This window comes from Ctenocephalides felis, unplaced genomic scaffold (assembly GCF_003426905.1).
Source record: "Ctenocephalides felis isolate EL2017-DRISC unplaced genomic scaffold, ASM342690v1 CF-g0.4_SCAFFOLD_01886, whole genome shotgun sequence".
Lineage (NCBI taxonomy): Eukaryota > Metazoa > Arthropoda > Insecta > Siphonaptera > Pulicidae > Ctenocephalides > Ctenocephalides felis.
Window position 1 is genome coordinate 124,949,906 of NW_020538040.1, and position 22,089 is coordinate 124,971,994.

At 30.4% G+C, this 22,089-nt stretch overlaps 1 protein-coding gene and 1 long non-coding RNA gene across 2 annotated transcripts in view; both read right to left on the bottom strand.

The window, feature by feature from the left end:
• Positions 1 to 22,089, bottom strand: part of LOC113375859 (protein lozenge-like) — a 454,691-nt gene that overhangs the window by 74,272 nt on the left and 358,330 nt on the right. The gene's annotated exons all lie outside the window — the stretch shown is intronic.
• LOC113378262 lies at positions 1,329 to 2,498 on the bottom strand. The gene is made up of 4 exons (XR_003367163.1): positions 2,012 to 2,498; positions 1,660 to 1,872; positions 1,524 to 1,567; positions 1,329 to 1,458 (listed from the first exon to the last, which is right to left on the bottom strand). It is a non-coding gene; the product is annotated as an uncharacterized LOC113378262 (long non-coding RNA).

The window sequence follows — 22,089 nt, forward strand, 5'->3', positions numbered from 1 at the left end:
ACTACAATTTTCTTGGTCTATTTGTTGAAAAATCACACATGACAATGAAAAAGGAAATTTGATTTATAATGATCATTGTGATTTCAATGATTCGATGGCTTTACTGTGCCAAACTATTTGAAAAATCCAAATAGAAGTTAGTTCTAATTCAGTCAAGGACATTTATGTCTTTATGATTGTGAACTACTCAAAGTAGTTTTCAACCAAATAGAAGAAACCGCCCTGGGTTTACATTATTAACCAAATTTCAAATTTGAAGCGGATGCAAAGTATGAATACTTCATACTTCATACTTCAACATTTTTTTATTTAATTTTGGATCTATTTGGCTACTAGATTATTTTTCTTCGAATATCATTACCGAATGTTAAATAAAATGATATCTATAATTCAGTCACAGAAGTAATTTTGACACATTTAATAATTTTGAGATATTTAGAAAATGTGCAATCACAATAAATAGTATTAGCTTGTAGATCTTCATCGCCATGCATAATTAATCAGAAACATAGTTTTAATTTGTACGGATTTCTTAATCATGGATCAAATGGTATAACTATCCTTAGTTTAGTCGAAGAAGGAAGTGACATCACAATAAATAATATTCGCTTAAAGGTTCAAATCAAGAGGATTGTTTTAATTTGTACGCAAATCGTAACCGTGTATAAAATGCTATAATCTATTGGCAAACGAAGATATTTCAATACTTATATAAATTATTCAAGGTCGTGAAGATTGATTTGTCCAATTCAATTGTGATTGTAAAATCTTGGGACCTTCGACTGACTTAACTGATCTCTGGTGAAAGTTCTTCCCAATCTTTACCAAATCACTTATGTATATGTACCCGACTGGAAATTGAAGTATGGCGCGGATCAGGGCTGCCCTAAATTAAGTAGGGTCCCAGTGCGGCAACCGTACTTGGCCCCTATGCGATATGTAACGCCTTGCCGGATAAGGTCTGTGTTGGGCAAACTGTTCCGGGCCCTAATCGAAAATATGAAATGGCCCCTATAAAAATATCGAACTTGGCCCTTAACTTAAAATAAGCATATGGCCCTGAAAATAATATGTGATATGGCCCTGAAAAATATATTTGATATGGCCCTGAAAAATATATTTGATGCGGCCTGAAAATAATATGTGATATGGTCCTGAAAAATATATTTGATATGGCCCTGAAAAATATATTTGACGTGGCCCTGAAAATAATAATTGGCATGGCCCATAAAAAAATGCATATGCTAAATTTTTTTTATTAATTCTTTTGATAACAATATTTTAATATATAATAACAATAAATAACAAATGTTAATTAGGTTTTATTGGTCCGCCTATGATCTCTCCCATTCTCCCAATCACGGGAATAATTTATAACCTTCCCGAGGGCTTGGTTAAATGCTTGCTCTTTAATAGGGCTCAACTGCGGATTTTTAATTGATTCAGTTGTCATTATACCTGTAACAAAATGTATAGCCATAAATAATAAAATCATCTATGTGTACTGTGTGAATAATACCTACCATATAAACACTTCACAAGTTCACTGTCTTTAAGACATTAAACACTAAAAAAATAAAAAATAAAAATTAAAATTAAATTATTCGATAATAATAAAAAGAAAAATACACGATAAATTGTTAACAAGAATACACTTACTTGAAGCATTGCGCGACTTATTGCCTAAATTTATGTTACATTCCGACAACTGCTGATCGACGTTATTCTGATTTACAAAACGCCCTTTATTCAAGCGGTATTGTTTTTTCAGAACATCTTGCCTTCTGTTTATGGTTTCTTCATTGTCCGTAGAAAACGCATATTCCTTTTGTTGCAATATTTTTAACTTTTCCAAGGCAATTTAATATGTATCTGAAATTACAACTCAAATCAAAGATATGTTTATATATATATATATATATATATATATATATATATATGTGTGTGTGTGTGTGTGTGTTTGTGTGTATATAACAAAATACACAATACGTAGTTGATCAATAATACTTACTCGCGTAATCTCGTACATCCACCTCATGAAGACTCCAATTATCCGATGCTGGTGCCGCCCGACGCTTCACCAAATCTTGAAGAAGAAGTAAATTTTCTCCCGATAGCTCATAATTATTTAAAAATGGGCATTCGAATTTATCTTATCCTTCATTATATATCAACCAATCCACCGGCACTACATCGATACTCTATTTTCACTTGTATCATTGAGAAATAAAACAACACAATGCACTACTTTTCCACTGATTATTAAACGATAATTACACGACGTTCTTTTAAAACAAATAAAAATATATCGTAATAATATTTCGTAATTTTCGCACTTCCTATTAAACACATAACGACCGCTTAGCTTGGCATTCAGTAATGAACTAAAAAACTAACAATGGTCCTCTTTGATAGAAGATGAAGTTCTTACATACATGTATTGGTGCCTCGATCGTATTCCATATTATCAATCAATGGTTTATATAATATCATATGCAACGGCGCGATGATGATCTCTTTCTCTGCATTCAATATATACTTATATCTTATATATAAAATTCTTCTGTAACAATGTAAGTTTCATATTTCCTTCTAAACTATAATTCGGATTTTCATGAATCTTCCTGAAGTTTGTTCGGGAAATTTTTTAGAATGTTTTGATTCATAGAAATATAGTTAAATTGTAGAAATAAATAGAAAAAATTACTAAAACCGCTTATCATTGTTTGCCCTTGAGAATATTTGAAGCTTAGTTTGACATTAAAAACAATTGAGGACTGTCATTTGCCAAACATTTCTATTCACTTATAGGCTAAGGCAATATTAGAATATAATAAATTCATAATTATGAATAAGGAAAATGTAATGTCTACATTATTAATGCCGAAAAGCAGCTGAGATGTGCCAAAAATTAAATTATTATAAGATGCAAATAATATAACATGCATTTGACAAGTGATGATGCAGTCTGCGCATGCGTCTGACGTGCGCGTGGTTTGCTTTTGCTTGCAATAATTTTGTTTGCGCACTTTGCGAACAGATTCGCCGTACGAATTCGCGCAAAGGAGCGAGCCATAAGTGATTGCGCTCAAACATATTCAATTTGCAGTCGTTTTGCCTTACTATACTAAGTCACAATACAAAAAAAATTATTTAAAAGTTTCATTGTGTCAAAAATTCATATGTTTGTCATTGGGTACGGAATATTTACTCAATGGAGCGCTTTGGGTCTGAAATTTTTACTATTTTCCAATTCGTTTGGAATTTTGGAACTAGGTTCATCTTACTCTTCAGAAGTGAAAACAATTTAGACTCCTTTACCACTTCTCGGGTGGATGACATTTCTTTTCAGTGGTGTAATTTTACTTTTTTCAAAATAACGTTGGGTATCGATAAAAGAACTAATTATACGAGAAAAATATTTAATAATGTTTTTCAAAAAAGGAAATACTTTTCAAGTTACTGGCTACTGAATATTTGTTTCTTTTTTGCGTTTTTCATCATTTGTTGCTAACACCTTCAAAAATATACATTTTAACGAAAATCATGTAATGAACAGAATTATATCAATTAAAATCTTAATAAATCGTTATTTTATAGTGTTTTAGGAACATTATTAGGCTAGATATGAAAATGGGTTTTTATAGTGCTCAAAATAAGCTTTAAAATGAGTATTTCTGCGTGTAAAATGAGTGAGCTATCATGCAGATAAAGGACGCATGCAATGTTTTTTTTTCATTTAAATCAAATACTTTGAGTGCCATATCCACCAAAATTAAAAATAATCGTATTCAATCTAGAATTAACTTGGTTTAAGAGATCTTGATGGATTCTAGAAAATACCACAACTTTAGTACAAATGATTCTTAAAAAACTCATGATTTCATGAAAAAAAAAACATTTAAAAAAAAACAACCAATTTCTCATCATAATACCTCTGAAAGAATACGTATAAAAGTATATATATAAGAAAATTCGAGGTATTTTTCTGACTAATTATTATTGTTTATTATTTTTTCGTTACACAAATATTGATAGATGTATGATTAATTAAGGAGCTGTCCAACCAGAGGTCTTTCGAGCCCTTTAACCCTTCGCCGTTTTACAATAAGAGAAGTTACGGTAAAATTAATGATAGAGAAAGTTGTAGCTCATTTAATCACCTTTAAAATAGTGTATTACAAGTTCTGATAAAATCAGAATTAAAAGAGTAATAATCCAATTAATGCTGTGGATGGTGACGGAGTGCAAATTGTTAAAAACATTGAAATTAAGATAAAGATTAGCCTATTTCCAAAATATCAAGTAAATTGGAGCACAGTAAAAAAAATTTACAGAGCAATAATTTTGTTGATCGTAAGTTGAATAGAGCACATGTGAACAGGATTTGACAAATTAATTCACTTCAAATATAAACTTAAGCAATAATGTATATTGATTTATTAGAGAAAAAAATGCAATTTAGATATTAAAGTTACTTAAAGCCAGTTAAAATATGGTACAAAATTATAAAAATTATAGGCAACATTATTGAAGCAATTATTTTGGGTGAGAAAAATAAAAGGTGATATTGCACCTTTGCCGCGAATGCTATATATTAATTCTTTCTGAATTTGTTGTACTTTTTAAAAGATTTAAATTTTCAACATGAGTATCTTATGCTATGACCATAAATCAAAAAGGCAGACGATCATTTTTAGTGTGATAAATTTGGAAAATCAATGTTTTAGTCGTGAATAAACAAAAATCATTCATTTATACATCCACATCTACAGGTATGGCTAAAAATACTATATAACCCTTAAATGCAATAAAATAAATTGAGCTATTGGAAATAAATTTGTTCTATAAATCGCAGTGTATAATTTTTAATATACAATTTTATTGAACATTTTTTAATATTTGTTAAATAAATAATTAAAGTGTTAACTGTGGAATTGAGAACAATCATTTTATTTGAAACAGTTCTACATTCAACATCACTTATATATTGGTGTAAATAGTAATTCAAAAAACAGTAATTATTATTTTTAACTAAGCAGTAAATATTAGTATAAAATATTGAAAAATTGTAGACGTAGGTACAGAACAACGTCTGTCGGGTCAGCTAGTATATATATATATATATATATATAAATTTTTATGGGTCGTCGAATAAAAAAATTAATGTACTATTAATTTTTTACGTAGAACTTCAATATTAGATCTATTTGAACTAATATCAGTATTTCTGTCCACATAAAAAAATTGTTCGAAATAATATTTGACAAAATGTTTGTTGCCAATTCGTATTATATGAGCAACCATAAATGTATATTGTTCACAATCTGCTGTACGCCGGCATCTATAAAGTTAACGTGTGACATAGCGCCGATCTTTCTTACTCTTGCCCACTCTATTTCATTCGATGTTAATGTTTAGCAGTATTTAGAATATGTTAAAATGAAATGTAAAACTTTTGATATTTATTATTGAAGTAAAATTATGTAAATTTATTTCAGTTTTTCTACTTGTCCTATGTCAAGGTCCTATGCTTTAGATAGACCAAGTACGCATAAGGAAAAGGTCATCGATCCTGTTTCTGATTGTTACACTTTCGATACTCGATATGAGTTAATATTCATGTATAGTCTAGACTCTAAAATTAATAAATACGATATATGTGTGCTGGACGAATTTTCTAAGAAGGTCCTATATCTTATGCAAACAGTTCACGTACGCAGAATTGATCTTATTATTTCTACTTATTACATTCGATATGATTATTATATATATATATATATATATATATATATATATATATATATATATATATATATATATATATATATGTATATATAATTTCAGTGAGGAAACTACTATTATTATTAATAAATTGATCATAACTTATAGTACATTATTTTTTTATTCGACGACCCATAAAAATGTATATATATATTTATATATTATATGTCTCACATGACAAAATCGAAAAATAGTAATATACCCAATAACTTCTAATCACAAAAAGTATTATTTTATTAAAAAATTATTTTATTGTATCGCTATAATTTTAATATCTTGTTATATAATCGATTCAATAATTATTTTTATTGTTAATAAATTTTATGTAATTCCTATCTTTCATGATTTTATTAATTTTATTAAAAAAAAAACACTTTTTGGTTTTGTATTACCATTGGATTTTTTGTTCAAAGTTGTATAAAGCTTTCGTAAATTCGTATATTATATTTATAATATATTGATAATAATGAATACCATGCAGATTATGGAAAGAACGAAAAAATATATTGTTACCGATTACATATTGTTATTATTTATTAATAGTTATTTTTTATAATTCATTTATTGTTATTATTTATTATTTCTTTATTATTAATTATGTAATTTATTTCTATATTTATTTTAGACTATAACGACAATCATTGATCAATAATACACATTATAATCCTTTTTTTTTACAAAATATAATAAATCAAACTATTTTGATTCTATGATATTGAATCCTAGTAGGATTCAAATAAAGAATGCAGATAAGGCTTGTCTAAATAATCTGTGGGTAAGCCGTATTAGGGCTCTAGTAATGAATTTCCAATACGGACCGTATCATCATATCATGGCAATACGTATTAGGGGTACAACAGGGCATCCGAATATGGCCCGTTTCAATTATTATAGGGCAATCCGTGTTAGGGCTGAATTCAGGCATGCCTTTTATGGACCCTATTCAAATTACCATATTAGGGCCGCCCATATATGGCCCCTATGAGGGCCATGCACTAAATTCCGTAATACGGACGCCGGAGTAACAGCCCTATAGGGGCCTATAGGGCCGGACCTGAGTTAGGGAGTGCCAGTAAAAATTTCTACTCGGGTATCTACTAAGTTTGTTAAATATTGATATTAAAAGGAATTGAAACATGTTATGCAGCCTGGATATTATATAAAGGAAAAAGTTAATATAGAGTAAAATCGATTCGCACTCGAAATCGATATTAAAAATTTGTATTGATTTTGCAAATATTAAGAAATTCTTGAAGAGAATAATCAGTTTTTAATGCAATAGGCTATATTTAACCATTTTAAATATTCAACGATCAACACATGTAACTTGTAGGATAAACTTGTAAGATATAATAAAATTTTCTTTGTTTTTCACTAAACTTACAATTGGAAAACTACAAACGCTTGAATACATTTCTACAATACATTCAATGTGATAACTTTAAAATGAATGTAAAATTATATAAATCATTAATAATATAATTATAGTTACTAATAGCACATACTATCGCTATAATAAAAGTAAAACTTGTTTCTTATAATTTTAGTTCCATTTTTTTATTTTGCCATTATATTAAAGCTATACATATTTAACGTTGCATAAGATTTATTTTTGAACATACAAGAGACTGCGTATTTTGTAATTGGTTAAGTTTTTATTTCTTTACTAGAAACGAAAACTTCATTTATATTTTTTTAGTTCCAAATACGTTTCAATGTTTGTAATGCTCAAATTTTCGATCCATATTTTATCTAAGTATGCTTTTTCATGTCGTTGCTTGTACCATGTAAACTCAAGTTGAATATTTTATTTTTTATATTTGAATTTTAAATTTCGGAAAAAAGAATGTCTTCCACATGTGCACCACTTTTTTTTTCAATTCATGCGAACTTTTGTATAAAAAATTTTTCTTTAATTTCACTATTAAATTCTTGGGTAAAAATCGGAGTCTTTCATGCGCTCTAAGTCACACTATTATATCTTTATATCTTAAAACGTCGTGGATTTAAGGATCTAGAAAATGCAAGGCGACAGAGTTTAGATTTTTCATGCTATATGCAAGGTATCAAATTTACTTTTTCGAGGGAGCATATATCCGAAATCACAGCCATATTATAATTTCAACGATTTGATTACTAAATGTATTATGATAAATATCAATAATTTTGTAATTGGCATTGAAATGCTCTTAAACTTTGTAAAAAATCAATAATCATAGCCATAAAAATCTATCAAATTGTATAAAAAATGCTATATGTCTAATATATGTAAAAAAATAATATTTCATAAAAAATATCCAAAAAATAATCATCTGAAATATAATATATATATATATATATATATATATATATAAGTATATATTTCTTTGTTTGATGTATCGCCCTCAAGAACTCACTCATATATATATATATATATATATATATATATATATATATATATATATATATATATATATCTTGATAGTTTTTTCGACGTTGAAACATATTTCAAAGTAACTAGCAGCCCATTCGTCGAAATAAAAAAGGTATAAAGTGTAAAAACTTTTATTTATACGTTTCGACACAAGATGCGTGTCATCATTCAGCAACTACAAAAATTTGAAAAATTTTATTACTAATATAAACAACAATATAGATTAATTGTAGCATAGAGAAACATTATACACACCACAGGACAAAAACACTCAACAAAAATTTATTTTAAAAAATTAAACTTAATAACATATTAGAAAAAACATTTTTTTAGAAAAAGTTATGAATAACTAAAAGATTTGAAACTAATTTGACTAAAAGTTATAAAATACATAATTGTGAGACGAGAAACACGCCCATACCGAGCATCCAGAATCGACTGAGGCGTATTGATAGGAATGGGAGGGGACGCATCAAGGACAAAATTCTCGAAGCACGAACGCAACGAACAAACAGTGCTTGCACTGGAATTGAACAAAAGGAAAAGAAAACCATGTAACGTTAGAACAAAAAAACAATATTGTAAAAAATAATAAAAAGAGATAAGCAAATTAATTTTTGTTTTTTTAATAAAATCAATAACAATCTGATAACTATCATGTAAAAGGTGGGATGAATTGCGTTTATTAACACAAGAGGAGGAATTTAATGAAATAAAAAAGGATTCAGCAAATTTTCTAAGGTCACTATTTTTTTCGATATAAAGGATAACCGGATGGGAGTGTGTTAAAAAAGTGTGATTGAAATTGAGCATATGATCTGAAAACATCGTTTTGAATTGGTTTGGATTTTTTGAATTATAAATATGTTGATTGACTCTCTTATAAATATACTGGGAACTTTCTCCAATATAACACAAGTTGCAATCATTGCAATCCAACCTGTAAACAGAATCGGTGACCCTATCAGACGGGGTTCTAGACTTAAGAACCGAAAAAAAAGGCAATTAAACGTATTATCAAAACTAAAAACTAATCGGAATCCTTCTGAAGAAAATAACTTTTTTAAAAAATACGAAAATTACTTAAAAAAGGTAAACAGATAGTTCCTTTGTATTGGGCGGAAGAGGAAGCTATTGAATTTGAACAAGAAGGTGAAAATGAATTATTAGAATTAGTTTGCAAATAATTAATCTATTATTAATGATGTTGTTGACCAAGTGCGAAGGGTAACTATTGTCTTTGAGAACGGAACGAATAAGAGTCAAATTTTTTTCCCAAACATACTGTTACTTAGTAAAATAGCCCTGTCTATAAGAGAGATAATGACAGAAATTTTAATGGAACGCGAATAAAGGACAAATAATTTAAATATCTTCCTGACCACGTTTGGTTTCTGATACCAATCAGTCAGGACAGAATTGTTTACTTTATTTTTAGTGATTCTTAAGTCTAAAAACTAATAGAGTCATCCGACTCAATCTCACAGGTGAACTGCAAATGTTTGTTAAAAGAATTAAAAGAGTCTAATGTGTCTACAATCTGAGAATCGTCAAGGCACAACAAAACGTCATCAACATATCTATAATAAAGGTGAGGTGGAACCGAAAGATTAGATAAAACAAAATTTTCTAAAATTTGTAGTGTTAAATCAGCCACAGGGGGGCTAATACTAGACCCCATGGGTAAACCAAAATCTGCGAATAAAATTGATCATCAAAACAAAAGTAGGTGTTAACAAAAATGAAATTTAAAATCGTCAAAACCAAACCAAGTCAATCGAAGTGTGTGGTTGGATATCATTCCAACGGGCAGAAACAGCTTTAAAGCCAAAAGCCAACCAAGGAATGTTCGTGAAAAGGGAGATGACATCAAAACTAACAAAGGAAGAATTGGAAGGAATTGTAAAATTATTTAAATTTTTTACTAAATCAAATGAATTGGATGAATATATATATATATATATATATATATATATTAGTGATGTGCCGACTCGAAAAATTCCCGATTCGAATGATTCGAATCAGAAAAAAACCTGATTCGAATCATGATTCGAATCAACTCGAATCAAGTATATATATGGACAAAAAAAAAATCATGGATGTATTAATTTAGTAAAAGTGATCCAAATTTATAATCAAAATTGTCAGTTTAACCAATATAACCGACAAGTAGAATTGTAAACATAAATCACTATCAAAAAGTATATTCTGAAAATTATTAAAAATGATGTAATTTTGAGGACGGCTAAAACATATCTTCAAATTAATTTACAATAATAGATTACCAAACAATTGTGCATCACTAAAGCATATAAAATAATATTTGGAATCATGGTCGTTGTTTATTTTACTATGTAATCATTAAAGGATCGCATCTAAACTGAGAGCTGAAAGTTAATTTCATTAATGTGAATTTGCCATTACTTACATAATCAGAAGTTAATATTATTTACTGACTTTCTGGTGTTTAGTAATTGTTTCAAAAGAGAATTACTCGTATATTGAAAGATTCCCGAAACTCGTTTCATAATTTCGAGTGGTTTATTCTGATAACATTTAAAATCTAAAACACTTAATTATTATCAAAATTGGGTATTGATATTTCACGAATAAAATCGCTCTCAGCGCTCCGTAAAATAAATAAACACGCAAGAACGACGACGCATTGTATCGCCCATACGGTTAACTCATATCGCTCGAACGGCTTGAAGTCGGGATGATTCGAATCAGAATTGAAGTCGGAATAACTCGTAACGCCGCTTGATTCGGTTTGGCTCATGAAGTCGGAACAACTCATAACGCCGCTTGATTCGAGTTGGCTCATATGAAGTCGGAACAACTCATATCGCCGCTTGATTCGGTTTGAGTCATGAAGTCGGAATAACTCATATCGCCGCTTGATTCGGTTTGAGTCATATGAAGTCGGATGATATAGTTAGTCGATGAATGCGGTTAAAGTCACACAAAGACGATTGGAGTTGGCTGATACATTTAAGCATATTAAAGTCGGGTGGCTTTATGATATTTATTTTTTATATTATTATAATATTGAATTAAATTAAAACATTTTTTTATATTTATATTTATGAAAAATTTTATATTTATAAAAAGTTTGTGTTAATACATATTTTATCACAGTAAATATTTTGCGGCTTGATGCGAGTTGATTCGAATCATGTAAAATCTGATTCGAATCAAGTCGTTAAAGGCTTGATTCGAATGATTCGAATCACTTGATTCGACTTGGCACATCACTAATATATATATATATATATATATATATGTTGAAAATGTTTAAATTTGATGTTGAAATGTATGATAGATTTCTTGGAGGGCGTAACATCAAGTAAAAAAGTAAAGTAAAGATTTTTTTCAAAACATTATTATTTTTCCATACGTTTCGACGTAAAATTCTGCGTCATCCTCAGTGGTTCTACAATTTAAAAAAAGAAAAAAAAAAACAGAAAGTAACGTTACAAATTAAATATACATAAGCAATAGTAAAAAGAAAAGTTTTAACTAAAGAGAATTGCATAAAACATAACTTACTTGAATTATTTATATTATCACTAACTCATATTAATATAACTTGTACAGATTAATAATTAAAGACAAGCACTAACTGCCAGTAATTTCTTTTTTTATTAAAAAGAATAAAAGATAAAAAGTGATTAATAAATAAAATATTATACGTAATACATGTGCATCCGAGGCCAGTGCCATACAGAATAATATTATTGTAAGTGTCCGAGATGGAAGTCAAAATTTTTAAAAAAAACAAACCACATGTGCTTGCGTTTGACCCAACGTCTTGGCGCGCTATGCAAGTGTGCGTGATAGTGCTGTGTACACCGTGGTGTTAGGTATTCGATATGAATTGGGAAACATATTTAGAACAAATTGGTAATTTTCGCAAATGAAGCTGGTGTCTGTACGTTTGTTTAAACAATAATTTCTATTCAGGATATTTTTTAAAATCAGGATTATTCTTTAAAATCAGGATTATTTTTTAAAAAGATTTTGCAATCTCTAATATCTCTCAGGATGTCTTTGTACTCTATATTTTTCTTTGAGTTAAAGGATTATATATATATATATATATATATTATATATATATATATATATATATATATATATATATATATATATTGTATGATTCTGAATTTGATGTCGACATATGTATTAACAAAGTCTAATAATCGGGCATAACATCAATAAAACATGAATTTCTTTCAAAAATTTATTTTAAATCCATACGTTTCGACTATAATTTTAGCCTTCATTTAGTGGAAACTAAAGTTATTAAAATTTTTCAATTTCAAGATTAACTAATTAAAGTACTATTTACTATTTTATTTTTAGTTTCCACTGAATTTTTGAACGAAATATATATATATATATATATATATATATATATATATATATATAAAGTTAGAATTAAGCTTGCTCTAAATCAAGGATGAGCAACCCGTGGCCCGCGGGCCGCATGCGGCCCGCCGGATGTTATTCTGCGGCCCGCCAAGCATTTCTCAACAATTATTTACTAGATATTTTATCAAATAGAGCTGTAAAGGCTAATTTTGTCGTCAGTCAAATTCTGGTAAAAACTGTTGTTCAAAGAAATAGCATTTCCTGATAAAATAAATATTAATTTATTTAAATATTAGTTTAACAAGCTTCAATATTGCAAGAAAAATTGAGAACTTGTCCGAGAACATAGCAACAACGCATTTCTAAATTTAAAATAATTAAATAAGTAAATCTTATAAAGTCGCGAGGGTTAAATCATCGTAAATTTAAAGACTTCCTGGCAATTTAGATCGTGAATATGTCGATTTTCAATACTAAAGTACGTTAGCTCAATAGTGATGCAATGCTTAAAGGAGTATACGACTCAAATGGCGAATTACAATTGTTTTTGGATATGAAATAATAATTATAGTCCTTTCGTGATTTTGGTAATAAAGAATAATATCTTTTGCAGAATTTTGTGTTTCACATTTCATTTTCAGAAAAGAAAGTGTGAACAAATTTTAATTGTGATTCCAAATGGTCAAAGCTAACAAGATAGCTGTTTTTATGTAAATGTTTTCTTCGCCATTTAACATGCAAATAATATAGATTTAAAAAATGCATTTTTTCAGTAAACACCGATTTTTTTTATAAATCTTATGTCAGTCCTGAGAAAATTTTGCTTTTGAAAAAAAACGAAAATCAAATTATGATAAATTCTTTTTTTGGAAGTACGTGTGTGCGCGAACAATTACACAGGCCCACAAAGAAAAGTCGCTGGTTAATAATTAATTCATTCAGAAAAAATCTAGATTGAAGATTGTGCCAATTTTTAAATATTTTTCAATATTTTGTGCCCCAATTTTGACTATAGATTTATCTTCAGCGGTAAAAGAAACAATCCAGACAACTCTTTTTGTGGACTTGAGTAAATTTCAACCATAAAATTCATAAAAAATCATCACCTATCAAAGCTGAGTAAAACATGTCAAAGCTGCATACGCGTTGCTACTTTCAAAGAACAAAATCAGCTTATATAAAAAAAAGCAGTACCAATTTTTTTATTAAAGTTTTCAAGTAAAATTGTTTTTCTTTTAAATATTATTTGTCTTCATTTTGTATTAATATTTATAAACACTTATAATATACACTTGTAATTATATAAAATATATACTTCGTTTAATTTTATATTTTTGTTCTTTTCTTGTGGCAATTTTGTAATTTTGTTGCAATTCATTATTCCCGCGCTCAGTCAATAAATCTTTCGACTTAATTTTAGATCAGACTTTTATCAGTGTTTATGAGAAAGCTTCAATTTTATTAAAAAAATTGAATTTATTTTTATCATGGCTTATACGGCCGTAACATTTTTTCAAATTTTGTTCTTTATTTTAATTTTTTTATGCGAAATGAAAAACTACATACAACTCCAAATTTTTATTATTTTATAATGAACATTTTAGTAGTCATTTTTTGTATAGCTCGGTAATCGATCTACTAACTATTATCGCCTTTTTGTGAACGTTTTTAATTGAAATTGGATCAAGATTTTTCTGAGCTTATAAAAAAGCTTAAACTTATCCACTTTATCCGCTGCAACATTTTAAAAATGGCAACGAAATGGTTACCTCCGATAAAACTTTTGCAGGCTTATCCTATTGTACAAATATTTCTCGATGCGCATAAGAAGTACAAGTTTTTGAATGTCTCACAAAAGGAGCTATTTCAGCGAAAAAAATTAGAAATTTAATTTTAAAATCAGGAGATAAAACTGTTTTTGAGAAAAAAATGGAATTGTTTCAGAGTATAACATAATTATAATATGAATGTTAGTATTTTAGCGTTGCAGTGGGTAAAATATCAATGTAATAATATTTATACATTCAGAATTCATATTCTGAATGTATAAATATTTGAAGAAGTCATTTCTTATACTAATAATTTTCTAAAAATATTTTCTGTAGCTAAACGTTTGCCGGGTCAGCTAGTATATTTATAAATTACGTGCGGCCCGCCAAAAAATTTGAAAATGTAAATTGGCCCGTGGGCTAAAAAGGTTGCTCGCCCTTGCTCTAAATCTACGTTAGGCGTCTTAGATTTTATCCTATATTCATAAATAATAATATCAATAACAACTATGATATAAATAATATTGATAATAACATGATTAGGAATATTTTTAGTAAAAGTAAGTACATCGAACCAAATTCTTGAAACATAAGCATTCGAAAGTAACGCATACTAGTGCATTCGAATATATGTTTGCATATTACTCTTGAATGTTTCAGCGACGTACAATTTATCATTCTTTAAAATACTGAGATAATTTTTAACAGACATATTGTTTTAGACATTATTGTTTCGAAAGTAGTAAAGTAACGCATACTAGTGCACTCGAATATATGTTTGCATATTACTCTTGAATTTTTCAGCGACATACAATTTATCATTCTTTAAAACACTGAGATAATTTTTAACAGACATATTGTTTTCGAAATTAATATTGGTGTTTCGAAGAGCCATTTCTATATTGTTATCATGCCAGCCTTCGTATATAGGCGCTCCGACGGAACTGATGTTACCGGTATACATTTATTTTTTTCGGTTTCTCTGGTGAAATTCTTTTCAACATTTAAAATACTGCTCTGTCCAGCCGCCTGCAGCATTTGCGTCCTAAAATATGCTCTTTAATTTATTGATATTGATAACTTTCTATAAACATTGTTCAAAAATCACTCTCACATAGTATTGCAAGAATTATTAATTTGATGTTGAAAGCGATTGTATGCTTTTGAGTATTTTTAACTTTTGCATTAAATGCCCTTTTCCAGCTTCTTGGTACATGCCATGAACAAAGTAAATGGTTGTTTGTCGAAGTCATGACAGATGACCATGCCTTGTAATATGCAGGCAATTAAGGTGACAATTTTTTTTACTTTACTACTATTGAACTACAAATTTTCTCAAAAAATAATTTAAATACAGTTTTGTCTTGCCGATTGGTGAAACAAAATGCTACGGGATAACCTACCCCAAACTCATCAATCACAAGAAGAGTATGCAGGTTAAATCAATAAGAATTTGCACCATGAGATCCATCTATGCATGTTTTATCATGTCTATATTCATTTAAAATAGTGGCCTGCACTATAGTCATTATGACCATAAAAAGATCATCTTCTTCTAGCACATCATGTTCTACGTTTTATTATTATTATCTTTATGGGTAGGGTATGGTAGCACTGCTTTGCACTTGATGTTTCGAACATCTTTCTTGGTAAGTATTGAGCGCTCAATGGTAAAATTTCTTCATATGCTGCATTTTGAATACTGATGATAATTTTATTATCCGAAACTCCTGCTACTACTACTTAATAATGGTGGCGTATTCTCGAAATTTATTCTATAAATTGGGAACAATTTCCCTCATATCTTTCAATGATTCTATGGCGTTGCTTGCTATAGGCGTGACTGGTTTATTTAGATATAAATCTATTTCATCACGTCTTTTATTTCCTTCTTTTTCTCTGACGCTATTTTTTATGTAACTGCCAAAAGTCGAAACTGTCTGGCGTGGCATCAATATCTAAACTTGTAGTAGAACTGTTCAAACAAATTTGATTTTTCAATGCATTTATTGCATTTGAGGCAGCATTGGTGTTTTTAAAATGCAAGTTTTTAAAGCGTGGATCGAACAATGAGGCAAGAATGGACGGAATGAAACTTATTGACAACAAGGCTTTTGTAGGATCCAATGAAAGCACTGCAAGAAGGTTTGCGATTATTAACCCCGTGACTTCTAATACTACCAAAAAAATTTCAAGAGGGTCTTAATTAAAATTACGAGTTGACAAAAATTTAATTTCCGGACACTTTATTTTCTGCCAAATATATTCGAAACCAATGCTCTAAAAAAAAATTTTGAATAGTTGGTGGTGTTTTGGTTGTGTTGGTGTTTAACTCTCTTGTCTTTCTTATAGAAGCATATGCTTTTTGAAACATGTCTAGCTTCCTTCCAAAATACTAAATGCTTAGACTTACCTGTAAAAGCACTGCCTAGACCTAGGCCCTAGAGGTTTATAGTCACTGGCAGAGCTGGAGGCTGTTTCATTTACACTGTCAAACTCTCTATGAATTTCAGAAAATCGACAGTCCCAGTACCTTCTTGAGGAAAATTATCATCTAGAATACGATTAAAAGAGGTTGAATTATAAATGCGATTAAATATATTTTACATTATTTTCATTTACTCACACTGCTTAGTAGCATATCTGTGCATCATTGAAGAAACGCTATAAGAGAACACCACTGCAGCATCCTTCACTCTAATCTTCCTCATTTTGTCAGGATACACGTTATGTGCTCGTAACTTCTAGCACATGCGGAAATTGGGCAACTCTGAATTAATTTCGAATATCTTTATTATATGGCTTCCGAATGCCTTTTTTTGTTGATTACGTTGAATAAAAGTGACATCATATGATGAAAAGCTGTTTCTCAAACATTTCAACATATGTGGCGAATCATAAAGTGGTATGATTTCCTGATCACCAACAAGAAAGCCTTGAAGTTTGCAACTTCTATCTTCTTTGAGAAACTGTGCTCTTGTCTCGTTAAGCAACAAGTTGATTGCGGCAACATTTGTAGCATGCTGATCACATACAGTGACTACAACATTGAGACCAATTTCCTGCAGGCTTGATATATCGTCTCTTATACAAACTTTAAGTTCAGCGCTTTTGACACTACTTTCAACAAAGTGTAATGCCTCTGATGTTTTAAAGTGGCCACGAATGCCTTTATTCATGAATACTAAAGCATGGTCCGCAAACTTTGATCTCCTTTCTGAAACCTCCTCGAAGCCTGTTATGTTATCTTTACTCTCGTCATAATCAATGCCTGCAGAAATGCTTATTTCGTCAAACATCAGAACACAGTTTCTATTAGATGGATCCATATTCAGAACAGAAGTACGCAAAGTCTCCACGAAAGTTTTATTGATACCAGAGCTGATCGGAATATTAGCCAAGGACTAGATAAAAAGGTAAGGTAAAGGTAAAAAGGTAAAGATAAAAAGGACCTCCAATATTTGTAACAGGATGGACTCTGTTTGTACAATGCGATCCCCAGTGTTTTTTCATCGAGGTTGTATCTTCTTCCTTTAGGCTATGTTAAGGCGCGAAGCTTAAAAATTACTTCTACGTCTAAACCGGTGTTGTCGTTTACTTATTCTAACCACTACACTTTTAATTTGTTCTATAATGGAACTGCTGGTGTGATCGGTGATTAAATAAATAAAATGCGACTTTTAATATTAGTATGTTTATTATATAAAAAAAAGAATATATTGAATATAAGGGCATCAGATAGTTAGTCTTTCTATGCTGAGCTCTGAACTTATACTAAATAAAAATTATTAAAAATTAGGATTAACAATATTAGCCCCGCCCGTAAGAGGATTTGCCAATTAAAAAATGGCCAGGAGTCAATGGATTTAAATCATTAGGATCGGAACTCAAAGGAGAAATTGGCCTGGAATTTAAAATAGCTTCGATCTGTGTTAAAATTTTATAGAAATCTTCAAAGGTAAGGCATGCATTTCCTAAAATTCGCTTTAAATGCGACTTACATGATTTTATACCGGCTTCCCAAATACCTCCAAAATGGAGTGATTTAGCAGGAATAAAATGCCAATTGATGCCGTCGTCACTTAATGATTTCAAAACATTACTAAGGTTATTTTTGCACAAAAAATTAGCTAATCTTTTAATTTCCGACGATGCCCCGACAAAATTTGTTCCGTTGTCTGAATAAATGTTAGTGGGTTTTCCCCGACGTGCGATGAATCGTCTGAGTGTAGCTAAAAAGCATTCTGATGTTAAATCCGATACTAGTTCTAAATGAATGGCTCGCGAACTAAAACAAATAACTAGGCATATATACCCTTTAATTTTTTATACCCTCTAGTACGACGATCTCTCAACATAATCGGATCTTAAAGTCCACGCCGCAATTCGTGAATGGCAAATGGGGAGTGACGTGGTTTTTTGGTAAATCGCCCATTAATGGGGAAGTAGAAGTAGGATTAACCTTGAAGCAGATAACGCATCTTCGTATAATACCTTTACACAAATTTCTACCGTTGATTGGCCAGTATGTCTCTCTGAGCGTATGTAACAAGTGTTGCGCTCCAGAATGAAAAGATTTTATATGTTCATATCTGGCAATCAATGATGAAAGTGCATGATTTTTAGGTAGAACCATTGGGTGACGCTTATCGTAACCTAAGTCAGACAACTTACCGTCAACTCTCAAAATACCATTTTCGTCTAAAAATGGGTTGAGAGATTTTAAATCTGATTTAGTTTTTATTGGCTCGTGGTTTGATAGAGACTCTATTTCATTTTTGAATCTTTCATGTTGTGCTAATTTAATTAATCTTACGCGAGCATCATTAATTTCGGTGGTTTTAATTCACCGTGGATACAGTCGCCCTTGTTCTTGGCCTTGTTCTTGCAATTTTTAAGGAACCGAACACAATATCCAATGACCCTAACTAACTTTGTATATGATGAATACATATTAAATATATTAGTTGTGGTTTGTTCTATTACTGTTAACGAAACATGTTTAATTTCTTCTTCGGTTCTGATATGAAATCTGCGCCAAAAGAAAGTTTGTCAGTGGTATTCAACCAAGATGGATCGAACCACCACAAATCTGAATTAATTAATACTTCCGGTAACATTCCTCGCGAAATTAAATCGGCAGGATTATCTTCTGATCTAACATGGTACCAATTGTTTGGATCCGTATTGGTTTGGATCTCCGAAACCCTATTAGCAACAAACGTTTTCCACTTGTGGGAAGGCGATTTAATCCATGCTAGTACTATTTTTGAATCGCTCCAAAGCATTTCGCGATTAATGGAAATTTCTAAATTATCTTTAACTTTATTAACTAATTTTGATAATAAATGAGCCGCGCATAATTCTGAACGCGGCAATGTGATGTTTCGTAACGGAGCAACCCGCGATTTTGCCGCTGCAATATGTACTGAGCAATCCATGTTATCTTCTATATATATATAAAAATAAGTCGGGTTTTCCTTCCTGACGAAATAACTCCAGAACGCACGAACCGATTTCGACAATTTTGCATTCATCGGAAAGGTCTCGGGCTCCACAAGGTTTATAGCTAAGAAAATTAGTTGTGCATGGCATCGTGCTTTAATGCAAGTTGCTGGAACTTCACGCACCGTAATTAAAATTCAAATAATGACGTTAGTGAGAGTTATCAGAATTATGCTTGGTTAAGTTAACGAGCAATTCTTGCCGCAAAGAATAATGATGTACACGCACTGAATTTCACCATTCAATCAAAAATTGCTGGCGATTTGGTGACATACCAATGATTCCGACTGGTCTTCCGTTTGACTTCAAACGATTGCAATTTCCAGTTCGCTTTGCGTTCGCAATAACAAGTCGCAAGGCCAATCGCTTAGTGTTTGCGGGATAAATTTCAAATAGATTATTTAGAAAATCATTGTTTTTCACATGGGCAGTTATACGTTGCCTGTTCACGAGTTGGAAAACCATCCGCTTGTTTGTGTTAACGTCAGACCAAAAAACCAAAAAAATTTGGTTTACCAAAGAGCACTTCAATGAAACGGATAATTTACGGATTCACTTTCATTTACTTTGAGAAGTTCAACTAAAAAACAATTCATTTTTGTAATCGAAATAAATTCATTACTGTTGTATAATAAAATCAATTTTTTTCTTTTCAAATATAAAACAAACAAAAAATTTCTTCATCTTTCTCACGAAACCATCTGGTGGCGAAACGGAGTTCGTCGGGTTTGCTAGTTATTAATAGTTTTTATGTATACACAAGCACCGTAGGCGCTTTCAGATGCATCGGCAAATCCGTGTAATTCACAAATGATAGGATGGTGCAAATACATATGTCTATTAATATTGATGTTATTGATAAATTTTAAATTATTACAAAATTGTGACCATGTTTGGTTATTTTTGATGGTACTTCTTCGTCCCATGATAATTTGCACTTCCATAACTCTGCATGATTAATTTTGGAATTATAACAACTACTGGCATAAAATGCCTAATGGATAAAATTGAGCCGTAGAATTGCTAATATACTGCTTATTACTACGTATTTTATTATGCGCTACGGCAATGCTGTTTCGTATGTAATGTGCAACAAGACCCGCGATTTTGCCGCTGCAATATGTACTGAGAGCAATCCATGTTATTATAATAGTTTTTATGTATACACAAGCACCGTAGGCGCTTTCAGATGCATCGGCAAATCCGTGTAATTCACAAATGATAGGATGGTGCAAATACATATGTCTATTAATATTGATGGTATTGATAAATTTTAAATTATTACAAAATTGTGACCATGTTTTGGTTATTTTTGATGGTACTTCTACGTCCCATGATAATTTGCACTTCCATAACTCTTGCATGATTAATTTTGGAATTATAACTACTGGCGCTAACAGGCCTAATGGATCATAAATTTGAGCCGTAGTGGCTAATATTGTCCTCTTACTGATTTATTACTTATAGTGATGCTGTCTGTTGTATATGCAAATTTATCAGAGTACGAATTCCATACCATCCCCTAAGTTTTAATTTGTTTCTCGCTGAAATTTACGATATAATCTTCACTTTGAAAGGCTACGTGATTTCTATTAAATTTTCGTAGATTAAATTTGGCTTGATTTAAAATCTTCAAATTTTGCTTTATAGTTTTTAACTGCGGTAGAGTATCTGCTCCGGTAATTAGATCATCTACATAGAAATCCTTTCTAATTATTTCGCATTCAATGGGGTAAGTTCAATTTTCCTTGCACAATTGTTCAAGACATCTTATGGCCAAAAATGGAGCAGATGCTGTACCGTACGTTACCGTATTTAATTCGAAACATTTTATAGAATCATTAGAATTATCGCGCCAAAATATTCTCGAAACTTCCTATCATCCTGTGAATTATAACTTGCCGATACATCTTTTCGATATCAGCTGTCAAAGCGTACTTGTGCCGTCTAAATCTTAAGAGAATGGAAAAGATATCCTTTGTATCGTCGGCCCTACTGCTTGTAAGTCATTGAGGGACCGACCGTTACTTGCTTACATGAGGCGTCAAATACCACCCTCAGCTTGGTGGTTAAGCTTTCCTTTTTAATCACGGATGATGAGGCAAATAATAAGCGTTTGTTGGTTCTCGAAATTCATTAACCTCTCGCATATGACCTAACTTTAGATATTCAACTATGAAGTTTTTATATTCTTTGACAATTCTGTATTAGACTTAAAACGTTTTTTCGAGAAGAGCGAATCGTTTT